This window comes from Pinus tabuliformis, chromosome 9 (genome assembly GCF_031772625.1).
Source record: "Pinus tabuliformis cultivar Carrire ecotype Pingquan chromosome 9, CPIR1, whole genome shotgun sequence".
Classification (NCBI taxonomy): domain Eukaryota; kingdom Viridiplantae; phylum Streptophyta; class Pinopsida; order Pinales; family Pinaceae; genus Pinus; species Pinus tabuliformis.
In genome coordinates, this window is record NC_142307.1 from 1,192,130,733 (window position 1) to 1,192,145,449 (window position 14,717).

Sequence of the window (14,717 nt, forward strand, 5' to 3'; positions counted from 1 at the left end):
GTGTTGGTTCAAGACGACGACAAAGGTGGTGAACATGTGATCTACTACCTTAGTCAGAATCTCCTCGACAGTGAAACACATTATGCACATGTTGAGAAGTTGGCTTTGGCTGTCATTCAGGTTGTTCAACGTTTTCGGCACTATATTATTTTACGTACAACTACAATGATTTCTAAATGCAACCCTATGACCTATATCCTAACTTGTCAGTTGCTAGGGGGCAAGTATTCTAAATGGATCGTTATCCTGCAATAATTCGATTTGGTCTTCACTACGGCCAAATCTAAGAAGTCACTTATTTTCGTTGAATTGATTTGTTCCCTTCCCTCCAAAGCTCTCCCTGCTAGTGCAGATGAACAACTTCCAAATGAGACCCTTTTCCTTATTAGCACCCTTGATCCATGGTACAGTGATATCATCGTGTATCTCCAAACCTCCACGTTCCGGTCTGCGTTGACCAAGGATGATCGTCGAAGGATTCAGCATCATTCCCAACCCTACCGTATTATTGGCGATACTTTATACCGTGTCGGCATCGATTCTGTTCTTCGTTGATGCCTCACGATCGAGGAAGCTGAAAGAGCTCTCAATGATTACAACTCTGGGGCATGTGGTGGTCATATGTATAGCTACACTACAGCTCAGAAAATCCTTCTTTCTAGTTATTTTTGGTCGTCTATCTTCAAAGACTGCATTCTTGTTATCCGCAAGTGTCACGAATTCCAAATTTACCAACGCAAGATGCACGCCCCACCCGCCGACCTACACCCTGTCATTACCGCTGATCCCTTTGCCAAATGGGGCATCGATTATATGACATGTAACCCTTGTTTAGCCAGGGGACACAGCTATATTATCGTCGCTATGGATTATTTCACCAAATGGGCCAAAGCGATGCCTACATATTCTACAGATGGTAAGACGACGGCTCAATTCCTTTTTAACCATGTTATTTCTAGGTTCGGCGTACCCCAAGCCATTGTCACAGACCATGGCTCCCATTTCAAATATTACATGATGGCAGAACTGACATCTGCATTAGGCTTGTGCCACGATGGCTCAAACCTATATTACCCTCGGGCCAACGGCTAAGTTGAAGCCGTGAACAAGGTTTTTGTCACCATGCTTCAACGTACTATTGGGATGCACAAGTCAAATTGGCATCTCATGCTTTTTTTAGCTCTGTGGGCCTACCGAACTTCAACCAAAGATGCAACTGGTTTCACACCTTTCCAGCAGGTCTATGGTTTGGAAGCAACATTGTCGATCGAATGTGAGATTCCTTCACTCAAGTTAGATGCTGAACTCCTCCCCGAAACATCACCTCAAGAGGAACATCTCTTATATTTAGAATGACTAGACGAGACTCATCGTCTCGCTGCCTTGGTCATCTAAGGACAAAAGAAATGCGTCAAATCCCATTTCGATCAGTTGGTATCCCCTCGCGCTTTCTCTGAGGGTGATTTGGTCCTGCTATACAACCAAGCTAACGATAAGTTGGAGGCAAGCAAGTTCGAACCTATGTGTCATGGGCCCTATATTATAAAATGTGTTTTGCAGAAAGGAGCCTATGAGCTTATTGATTAAGAAGGGAATCCTCTCTATAAGCCCTGAAACAGACTTTACCTCAAAAAGTACTATGCTTAGGTCATCTTGCATGGTTACTTATGTACATTAGTGTGTGATTCATTTTTTGTACAACATGGTTTTATGTGATAGTTTTCAAACATCTTTCCTGTTTACTATGTTTTTCTTACTTTACATATGTCTGCAACTCCTCACGTTGGTTTCGCCGATGGTGCTTGCCAAAGTACCCAGAACCTATCATCCGCGGCATGGGCTATCTATAACCCTAACGGTGAGTTGATTGACCTTCAAGGTATCTTCCTGGGTCGTACAACCAACAACATTGCTAAATACAGTGCGGTCATCAAACTATTATTAGAAGCCATCACCCTAGGCATCAAGGAGTTGGTTGTCAACCTAGATTCAAAGCTTATCATCCTTCAACTCAACGGGAAATATTGCGTCAGGAACCCTCAAATATTATGAATGTATCTTCGTATCCGTCTATTGGAAAGACATTTTGATTATATTACATGTCATCATATTCCTAGACACATGAATGCATTGACAGATGCATTAGCTAATTACGTGTTGGATAGACATTTACAAAACATGTGAAAGATAAGAAAAACCATTTGTACCATAATAGACAAGAAGATACAACATATATATATGTGTGTGTGTGTGTGTGTGTGTGTGTGAACGTTTGATACATCAGAACCCAAAAAACAATATTTGTGTCTATAATAACATCGGCAACTCGCAGGCCTCGTATATTTGTGGCACGCAGACCTCAAAAAATATGTAAGTACTAGACCTAGGAACTACTCAGCATGGTGGTCATGATAGCACGAGACAGCTCGTGCAACACGACTCAGTAGTCGGCGGATCCGATCTGAGACTCCCACTGTGTGCTTCTGGTACCGACGAGACATGTCTCCTATCCGAACATACTCCAGGATACCTTGAGTCAACCCCTTGAGGTTCCTCGCGATCTCCTCCTCATTATCGCTCCCTTCCTGATAAGGGGTGACAACATCAATAGGATGGGGGATGCGCCTGGCTATCGGGGACATCCTGGGTGGCCGCTCTGGTCCAGCATCTGCATAGACAAAAGAAATGTTATAATCATGCATATATCAAAAAACAATTAAAAAACATCAAAATCAAAAATTTTGATTTTTACCTTCATCATCAAAGTCCTCTCCATCTAGTAAGGGAATATCTGGGTCTCCACGAAAATCAATGTCGTTGTATGGCCAGTCCTCCATGACGATCTTCTGTCATCATAGCCATGAGAAGAATGTCGGTCAAAATGACATATGCTGACCCCCAGTGATCCTGGGCATCAAAAAACTCCAGCGGGCCATCTGCGGATCACGTGGCGCAAGAGGATCAACCTTAGTCAACTGATACTGGAACAGTGGTACTCGTTCCAAGAAAAAGGTCACAAGTATTGATCCGAAGCTAAATTGCTTCTAATTCCCCGCCTTGGCCTTGGACAACTGGTGCTTGATGTTCATCTTCATGGCCTTTGCCCAGTTGAAGACCGTAGGAGCTGTGCAGTCAATAGCATACATGGACTTCGACTTCTTAGTCTCATGTTCCACTTGGGACCCCGCCACTCTGTTGATAGTCAACAGAAGCACCCTCAGTGTCAAATCCCTCACACTAGAAATCTCTATCTTCCCACTCTTGGATTTCAGGGCCTCAGGACAATGTTTGGCAAGCAGGGAAGATATGCTTGCCCCGACCGAACATGACCCATACAAGTTCACTGGCTCACCTCTGCGAGATAGTCCAGTAATGAAGTACATATCTGAAGTTTTCAACTCCAGTTCCTCGTCCCCAATGACAAAAATCTCACGATTGATGTCCCAAAGGCTTATCAAGTATCGAAGCAGCTCGGGCTAGGCCCGCATCCCTGGTGTAAGGAAGAATTTGAGGAGCCTGCAAGCCCTCAAAGCCTCCAAGAAATTTGGATTGTTCAATGCCTGGGTGTCAACATATTCATGTTCTCTTTCCTTCCAATCCACCATTTTCGCACAATTTCTCTCCTGCAAAAGCCATTTATTTGAGTCAATCATCAATTTTGGCACATAAAATTCAGTTTTAACGGTCAGTTCTTGAGAAAAAATGGTTTTTCCCTATCCACGGGGCCAGCGCACCTGTTTTAGAAATAGTCGCACCAATCGGCACGGATGGTTATGCAAATAACCCTCGGCCGGTGCGATCCCATGCCCGGAAATCGCGTTGACCGAGGGTGAAAAAATTTCTCAAAAACCTCCCTAAAAATCCTTTAAAATGGCTAAAAACGGAAATGAATAGCATCAAAATGGAGCTCAGAGCTTCGGCTATTACCTAGAACTGATGGCTCGTCAATTGACCTCCCAAATCTCCCGTAATCTGCTCCGGAAAAGCTAGGGCAAAAGTGGGTAAAAAATCTTCACTGCAAAGGTAAAATGGTAAATGGTAAAAATATATTTACTTTCCCCTTTTTATTCATTTTTTCATGAATATATCAGGTTTTGTAAATATTTTTGACCTATTTTGCCTCAAGGACTCGATAATACACTTTTCCTTACTTGTGCAGTGATAGGTGATGGATGTTCGACGTTGGCGATGAGTCACATTTCAGCTCTTTTCTCGACTCGTTAAACTCATACGAAAATATTGCCAAGTATTTTTCCCTTTTTGACTCGTTAAAGAGAATAAAAATGGGGGGTCCACTTTTAGCTCTATTCTGACCCTTTAAAATCGAAAAGATGGTCGAGCCCTTATCATTTCAAACTCATTAATGGAAGTGAAACATCATGTGCCCAGTATAAGTTTACCCCTTTTTCGGGCTGGGAGGCACTATTTACGAAAAAGGTACTCCTTGGCTGAAATGGTCAAGCAGTTCTCTCAAGTACTGTTTTCTACTTGTTCGGGCTCGAGAGACACAAATGTACGAAAAGGGACCATGTAGAGTTTTCTTTTACATGTCTTTTTCAAACTCTCTAAACATGAAAAAGATATCAAGTTACACCTTTGTCGGACTTGTTAAACCATCAAACGATATCAGATTCGTCGCCATGACGAACACGAGCTTCTTCTTCTTAGGGCTCGTAAAACTTACTAGGTCAGATTCGTCCAAAGGATGAACTTACAGTGCAAGCATATGCTATCCCCTTCAAGCTTGCGATTAAAAAATAATTGGGGTACTCGGTAGAAAAGGTGGGGGAAAATTTGGAAATATATTAGTCGTGTCAGCAGCTTACTCTTGAACATGACACTCTTTGCTTTGTGTCGGGTTGGGACATCCTCCTTTGCATCGTTGACCTTCCTGGGTTTGGGTCGTTCATTTTTGCCTTCCATTTGATCTTTGCCACGTCATTATGACGACTGATCCCATGGATCTAAAAGCTGACAAACTTCCAGTTGTGTCACCGATGTGTTCAAGAGTTGTCCTTCTGTAGTTACACTTACCTTTGATTCTCTGTATCATCCAAAATCATTTTGCATCCTCTCATCTCGCATCGATGATGTGGGATCCATTATGGCCCTCCTTCGACACGGTCGCTTTCCGTCGACTTCAACTCATCATCCGGGAAGTTGACCGAGAGATTCCCTTCCAGTACCTTAGAGCTTGCATGCCTCAATGGCAAGTTCTTCGCACTTGACGACAAGTTCACATCATTGGATTTCGATCAAGTGATTTCACGGGTGTTCGACTTCAATTCCTGTATTCACATTCCGTGAATTGTGTTGATAGTACCTTGAGGGCCTTTGTCATTATTGGCAGTTTCTCTCGCACTTGTTAACAATTTACATCATTGACTGGTAATCAAGTGACTTTCTAGCATGTTCTACGTCAACACATCTATTCGCATGATAGGATCTATATTTTGATCAGGTCTTGTTGGAGCGTAAGACCCTGGACTCAGATCACACAAGTCCAGGTTGCGAAGTGATGTGACATGGTTATGATGATATGCATGTCTCTTTCATATGGCTGGCTGTGACCAAACCATGAGTTATCATATGTGATCCTTCTCATTATTGGATGGTTGCGACCATACCTTGGTTTCATTATGATCCTCTTTGACAGATGGTTGCGCCCATACCTAGATCCATTTACATAATCATTCTCTGGATCGATGCGTCCATGCTACGATTCATGTATCATTTGACAGAGATCTCAGTTTATGTATGTGTATCTGTACTTACTTGCAGGTTTTCCAATGACAAACTGATTTCCCGCACTGATTTATAAAGCATTTCATCCCTCACTCTGGCTCAGCCTTCATGCTTTAGGGGGCATCTGTTACACAACATTTTGTCACTGTCCCTGTACTCCCCATTCCTTGATCCTAGAGGACCTCTACAGTGAACCCCACATGCTTTGCCTACATGAAGAAACTCCCATTATGTCCCTCTTCATGTGTAGATCATTTCCCTTTTGCACCATTTCCCCTAAAACTTCTATTTTTCCCAATTTACAAGGCCAACGCTATTGACCTTTGTCTCCCTCGCGCCGATGTGCAGATATTATCACTATTCCCCGCACCAATCGGTGCTACTAAGCTATGTTCCAGTCGCGTCGGTCCTGTTATGGAAAGTTTTTTAAATTATAGCCAAAGCTTCCAGCTCTAGAAGCTTCGTAATGGAAGTCTGGTAAATGGTTTGGCCGAATGGGGTCGAGGATGACAGTTTGGGCTCCTTTCCCCTATAATGATGGAACTACCTCAAGGGATAAGTCCTTTTCCCATGAGAAGAGGATCCATATCCCATCCATATTTCCTATATAAACCTCCCTTCTTCCCAAGCACAAGCTAGTTAGAGTGTTGGTTGAGTGTGAGTATACTATTTTGATTATATAAGAAAGCTATTACTAGTTGTAGCCATCTAGTTGTGTGAGGGAGAAGTGTGTTTGGTTTGGAGTGAAGTCTAAAGGGAAGATCCTTTAAACTATTGTTGTTTGAAGCCATCATGGAATGCTAGCAGAAGTGTGTGAGAACCCAGTCTTGTCAGACGAAGACTACGACGTCAAGACGAATGGTTGTAATCTCTCTTTGATATTAATTTATGAAACTATCGATTGATTTCCTTCATGTTTTGTAATATTACATATTCGTGTCTTGATGCTTCTTGACTCATTAAGTAGGTTGAATTGCAATTTGTCTATTATTATGTTTGTGTGTTTTTGTTGTTTACTTGTTTCAAGAGCTTGAAGAAGGAAGCGAGAGATTACTGGAGCAAGCAAGTGAGGACACCATCAAGCAGGATAAGCGACCAAGAAGTAGGCCCTCTTGATTGATTCTAGCCTAAGGAAATCTTCCATAGAATGTATCTGTTGTGGCTAGACCCATTATCGGGCTAGAGGAATTCGTTCGTGTCCGCACTTATAATTTGAATTCACCACATTTGGTGTTGACCAAATACATCAAGGAAACTATTATCTTCCAGTACAATATGGTATGCACCAACTCTAAATTTAAGGTTGTCACCTTATTTAGATTGGTGAACATGGGTGTAGTCACATGCTTGCAATCTCACATACCAAATCTTTTCAAGATCTCAATTTCACATTTACCCTGCCTAAGCAATATATCCCCTATTTTTTTCCAAATCTCTAAACCTAGGAAGTAATGCACCATGTTGATGTCCTTCATCTCGAACTCAACTGCCATATATGATTTTCACCCTATAATGAGCTTTTCGGCACATGTCAAAAACAAATCACCTACATATAGCTCCAAAATAAGCATATCACTCCCTACAACTATATAATATAAGTTAGGATTTGCTTCAATTTTGGTAAATCCAATACCCAACAAATATCCATCCCAAATGTAACTCCCTCTTCCCAAATTTAACCAATTTCACCGACCTTCCAGGGTAAACATGGGATGAAGAGTTACAATGACATGACTCAACATCCAATCTCTAGTTAAGGAAGTGGGGCTTACAAACTGACCACGAAATGACAACTCACAACATCGCTTAGGGCTACAAGACACTTAGGGGCCAAAGGACCACCCCAGGTGACCAAACCCTAAGATGGGGCTCTTTTCACTGGCCTAGGCCCCCAACCGCGTGCATGAAAAGGCTTGGGTGCAGTTATAGGCCTCCAACCACATGCACAACATTGCCTCCATGCGATTACGACCCAACTTGTCAAGTTCAAAGGGTGCGGTCCTGAGATTTGAGCCATATTTCTAGGCCAACCTCCATACCATTGCCCAGAACTGCCTGTAACTTCTCATAATGATAATACTTTTCATACAAAACTTGAACAAAAATTGACCCAGGACATGCCTAATCCATAACAGACATTTCGTCAAACACATGGAAAACATGTAAGCTACATGTCATGAATGCATATCTGATCATAATAGTATGAGATTCATCTAAGAATCACAAAGAAGGCCCTATTATCTCTCCACATAGCTACAATAACACTTATTAGTCCATACATTCGTTAAATAATTCATAACTAAACAATTCATAACAAGAGCCATAGATAATACACATCATATAACCAAATATATAACCAAAAAAATAACCAGCATAGAAATCATGGAAACTCAACCATAATATCGCCAACATAATCACTACAAATGCTCATAGATGAAAATAAGTAAATGTTTCATATTAACATATGAAAATACCAGCCAAGTTAGGGACTTCCATGTACCACCCAACCAAAGATTGGCCTAAACCAAATCTCTCTTTCAACCAATCACCCAATGCCATATTCCAAGCATGAATGTGGGATGTCATGGAATAAACCAAGACAAAACCAAACCATAGCTTCCAGATGCCAAACCACCTCAACCATCATCCACAGTGATTTCACCTCCATGGTCGGACATCACTAACATCAACCAGATCGGTATCTACACAAGTTGACCAGGGCTCCAGGAACTAATAAGTCAACCCACAACCTTCAAGGGCTCCAGCATGTTTGTCTAACCTGGCTCCGGGAACTAGTAGCTCAACCCACCAAGGGCTCTAGAGTGTCTGTCCCAGCCTGGGCTTTAGGACTAATATCTGAACCCAAGTTGTTCTAGGGCTTCCAGAGCATTTGTTCCAACCCACAGCCATAAGGAACCTGAGCACCAATAAGAAAAAACAACAAGTGGGAAAACCCATAACACCATGGCTATCTATAAAATGGAAAGGCAAGTCTAAAACCACTGTCAATCCAAGAAAATATCCATGCCAATGACAACACATAACTAGAAAATCACATGCATATACCATGCATCCATAAACCAACAATAAAATCACACATTCAACCTGTTACCTCAAAAGCATTCCAATTGTAGCTCTTAATCCACATGTTCCCTTGCTCTTTCCTGCTTTCCTTTGCCTTCTTTCTCCAAATCCAATGTATGCCAAAGTGCTCCAAGAATACTCTAAGTCTGCAAGAGTATGAGAGAATGAGAGAAATGAAAGAGAGAGCCAAAGACTAAACTAACAAAAGATGTGAACTGATCCTCGAAAGCCTTTTTATCATTGAGGCCTCTATTTTCTTCATTTTCCTTCATTTTTCCTTCAATTTCCCTTGCATGAAAATATGTGTCTCTTCACCTTCCTTTTCTCCTATTTTGCATTATTTCATAAATAAAATGCCAATTATTACAACTTTGCCTTTGCCAATTTCCATGGCCATTAATTAATCACAAGTGATACCCATCGCTATGTTTTTTCCCAACATTCAGCTTGGAATACATGTCCCATGACCATGGTCTTATTTTATTTACATAGAAGATCAATTAGGGGTTGTTACAAAACCCTCCCTCTTGGGGGAACACCGTCATCGGTGTTTTATGACACCTATGACTAGAAAGCCACTAAAAAAAATTGTACTGCCTATGGAGCTTTATAACATAGCTCGATGCGGTATTACAATGAATAACTACTGCAAACCATGACCAACATAACAAACATGAAAATCATACCACTTATTGGAGCTTTATAACACATCTCATTGTGGTATCTATAATCAACATCCATATGCATATGCATATACCAAAATCTCATTTGCTTGAACGAACAAATAATGAAGGGTACATTGCCTACATCTGATCAACCATCTCCCATGTAGCTTCATCAGGCCCAAGAGTGCTTCCACTGCACTTTAACCTGCTCGATTGCTCTATTCCGAAGCATGATTTGTTTTCGCTGCAATATGCATTGTGGTTCTGGATGGAATTCTCTCTCTAGATCCACCTGCAATATAGACCAGTTAATCACATGATCAACATCTTGGACATACTGCTTAAGCAATGAAACATGGAAAACATCAAGGACTTTCATTGTCGATGGCAGTGCAAGTCGATAGGCCACTAGTCCAATCCTCTCAAGGCTCTTTGTCTAGTCAATTTAACATCTTAAATTGCTCTACATAAATTATCAATCCGGGTATCGTAAACTGATGAAGTGTGGTGCACTATATGTGCTTAGTTAACCTTTCTCTTACTTCGTTGTTTTATAGTTTATGTTTGTTTTTGGGGTTTTGTTCTTGTTGGTTTTCTAAAGTGTTTAATGCAAATGGAAATCCTATTCTAAGGTCTTAAGAATACTTTTAAAGGACAAGTATGGATAAAGATTTCAAGACAAGGCCTATGTCCCTAATGGTAACTTCCAAAACTTAGCACTTCAAAACAACTTAAAACATGTTATTGATGGAGTTAGTATTTAAACAAAAGTGTGAATATACAACTAGTTCAATCAAAATAAAATGCAATAACCAAACAATGAGCTAATGACTATGAGACCCAGTATCCTTGCTGCTTCAGCAAAAGGACAAGATGATTCTATCATGTCATTAGTTCAATCAAAATAAAATGCAATAACCAAACAATGAGCTAGTGACTATGAGACCCAGTATCCTTGCTGCTTCAGCAAAAGGACAAGATGATTCTATCATGTCATTCATTAGTCATTAAAAGGCTATGTGCATCACTAATCTACAATCAACTTGAAAGCAATTTATGTACAGCTAATATACATGGTGGAATAAAATGCAAAATTAAATGACAACTATACAAGGCAGGGGCCCTCTACCACTTATGAAATCAAAGCAAAATTAAACACACTTGCATGAATTAAAATTGCATGAATGAAAAATCTAATCTACCTTACATTCTACAAAGAAATATTTACAAAATGAAATCTACTCTACCTTACATCCTAATATGCTCCATGACATCTACTTCACATCTCCTTCCATGTTGAGAACATCAAAGCTTTATTCAATTTCTTCAAAAGTACAAAGTACAACAAAGTTCTCCAAAGCTTTCAAAAGCCATCAAGGAAGAACTACAAACTTAAGAACTAGGGACTAAAAGACTAACAAATGAAGGAGAGAGATCTCCTATTTATACAAAAAGATGAGAGCCATCTCATTAATGATAGTCCATGAATCTCTCCCTCTACCTCTAGAGTCCTAATCAAAATAGGAACTGATAAGACACATGTCTTCTTAGAGTTATAATACAATTAGGAGATGTGACACATATCCTCATGATCCCATGATTCTTTCCAACCAAATTCGAATTTGGCCTTAGAGTGCCACATAAGGGTCTTCTAGAAGTCTCCTTTCAACCTACACATGTCAACAATCTCAACCCATTTGTTAGGTATAAGCATATGCACATTATTTTCTAATGTTTAACCACAAATTCACTTAAAAGGCTTAGAAATAATAAAGATTGGAAAAACATAAAGGTGGCCCAATGATAATGAAAGTGGGATGAATGTGGTGACATAGTAGTGAAATGGAGATGAAATGGAGGTGATATAATGGACATAATAGTGAAAGTGTAATGGAAATGAATGACATTTTCAAGACTCAACACTCTTGAAAGGCACACAATATTGAGGTGCCAACTTGGCAAATGATCCAATCCTCAAGGAGCTCTTCTAGGGCTTGATGTGCAAGTACACAAGCTCCCCAACCTGAAACTTCTTAAATACCTTGTACTAATCTTCATAACTCTTCTTCCTGTGTTGTGTTGCCTTCAAATTCCTCTTAATAACCTCTATTTCCTGTTCCATCTCTGCCACATATCTATTCCAATCAATACCATGTTCACTGGATCACTCCAACTAATAGGAATATTACAACTCCGCACATAAAGTGCCTCAAACAAACTCATCTTCAAGGACTCCTTATACCCATTATTATACACAAACTCTACCAATGGAAGATACTCTTCCCACTTCCATTGCTAATGCATGATGTACATCCTCAACATATACTCAAGAATCATGTTAACCCTTTGTGTCTCTCCATCTATCTACGGACGATAAGTTGTAGTGAAAGCCAATTCTATCCCCAAACATGCAAACAACTCCTTCCAAAACCTGAAAGTGAACTTGGCATCTCTGTTGGATACAATCTTTTTAGGAACACCATCCAAACTCACTATCTCCTTGATGAAAATCTGAGCTACCTCACTGGCTAAATTCGTAGACTTAGCTACAATGAAGTGAGCTACCTTACTTAACCTTTCAACCACAACCATGATGGAATCACGTTGTCTCGATGTCCTTGACAAACCTGTAATGAAATCCATGGAAATTACCTCCCATTTCCACTCTGGAATCAAAATCGACTACAATAAACCACGTCGATGTTTGCACTCTACTTTTACCTATTGACAGTCCAAACATATTGCAACAAACTCAACCACCTCTTTCTTCAATTTCGGTAAATGATATAATTTCTTAGCTATTGTCAATGTCTTATGATATCCTAGGTGACCTAAATATGGTTGGACATGAAAATCCCTTAAAATAAGCTTCTTGAGCTCATTGTCATCTAGTACATAAATCTTGTCCCTAAATCTGACCAAGGCATCTGTCGTGAGATGATAATCCACATTCTAATCACCTATACCCTATTATTGTAACATGTGCCTCAACTATTGATACATGCCATCATGTTATCCTGCTTGCAAGATCTGCTCCTACAAGTCTAGCTCATAAGAACTCACTTCTGCAATGTGATTCACCTACACTCTTCTACTAAGAGCATCTACAACCATGTTCTCGTTTCCCTTAATGTACTCGATCTCAAAATCAAACTCACTAAGAGTAGCCAACCATCCAGCTTGTCGAACATTGAGACTGGGTTGATCAAATAGGTACGTCAATCCACTATGATCACTCATCAAGGTGAACCTCCTGCCAAGAAGATAGTGTCTCCACATCTTCAAGGCATGAATGATAATTTCCAACTCAAGATTTTGCGTCACATAGTTATGCTTGTGCTCATTCAACTTCCTTGACTCGTAGCATACCACCTATCCTTCCTGCATCAAGACTCCACCAAGTCCTCTCTTGTAAGCATATGTGCATACCACAAACTCTTTGTCGGGATCTGCAACCTTTAATAGTAGAGCATTTGTAAGAAAATGCTTCAACTTCTCAAAACTAGATGCACACTCCTCCGTGCATTCAAACTTCTTCCCTTTTCGATGCAAAGATGTAATAGGATATGAAATCTGTGAGAAGTTGATGATGAATCGCCTATAATAACCTTCTATTCCCATGAATGATCTAATCTCATCCACATTCCTAGGATTTGTCAACTCCATGATAGCTCTGATATTTTTCTAGTCCACTGTTATGCCTTCCTTAGAAACAACATGTCCCAAGTAATGAGATTTTGTTTGAAAGAAATTGCATTTACTAAGCATGTGATCTAGGTGGATATTGGTGGCCACCCACCTATTCCACCTAGACCCCCCAGTCAGTTTCATCTGTTTCCTTGTTCATTTCAGCATATAGTATTTTTAGAAGTTTTTTGGATCCTAAACTTCCGGAGCAATTTTGACCCCATAAATGGCTTTTTTTTGGGGTCTACAGCAGGCCCATTACCATAGGCAAGTGCCTACAACGAAACCTGTAGTACTCAGTGAGACCTTTCCAACAAGGTATCATATGCGCCAAACGGAGATAATATGACTAAGTTATGACCCCAGGAAGTTGGCTACCCAACTAACTCCAACGGGGCCCACAAACTCTTGGTGTTACATCTTCTGGGGTTAGGGTTTTGGTTGTTTAGGGTTTTCTCATGTTTTCCAATAATAAATAGGCCCTTGAGCCTCATTGTAACACAGTTTAGAGGCATGTAGCCACCACGTCTCTTCTCAGAGATAAGCTACCATCGCCCAAGCAATCTTATTTCCATTCTATTTGTAAGCATAGTTCAATATTTTTCTATTAATGAAATGAAGTGTTTTTCTGCTGCATCTCTGTGTTTATGATTATATCTATAAGTTTTTGTGTTCATGTTTAAGTTCGAATCAGCATGGCATACAACTGATGCTCTCTCAACAATCCTAACATTGTTGCTAGGTGTTCTGCGTGCTCTTCCTCATTCTTAGAATATATAAATATATCATCAATGAATACTATCACAAACCTGTCCAGATAAGGATGCAACACATTGTTCATCAAACACATTAAAGTAGTTGCAGCATTAGTAAGATCAAAAGGAACTATTACAAACTCATAATGCCCATACCTGGTACAAAATGAAGTTTTGTAGATGTCCTCTTCATTAATGTGCACCTAATGATATTCTTATCTCAAATCAATTTTTGAGAACACTGTTGCTCCCTTCATCTGATCAAACAAATCATCAATCTGCGACAAGGGGTCCCTGTTCTTGATAGTCACCTTGTTCAACTGCCTGTAATCAATACATAACCTGAGAGTACCATCCTTCTTCTTCACAAACAATATCGATGCACCCCAAGGTGACACACTTGGCCTTATATATACTTTATCAAGCATTTCCTTAAGCTGTAACCTCAATTCGACTAACTCTGGAGTACTCATCCTGTACGATGCCTTTGATGTTGTTTTTGCTCCAAACATCAACTCAATAGAAAATTCCACTTTGCTATGAGGCAATAACTCTGAAATCTCTACTGGAAATACATCCTGAAAATGCTACAAAACCAAATACTTCAGCCCTTGTCACTAGAAATATGAACTACAAAAAATACACACCCTTTCTTGCTATTGCGCTTTTCCTACATAGTTGTAATCGTTCTCACCGATGTAGGCTTCTTCTTACCCTTTAATATTCTTTTCTCTCTATCGTCATTCAAACACTTAATAGCCTTATCATAGCAATCTACCTT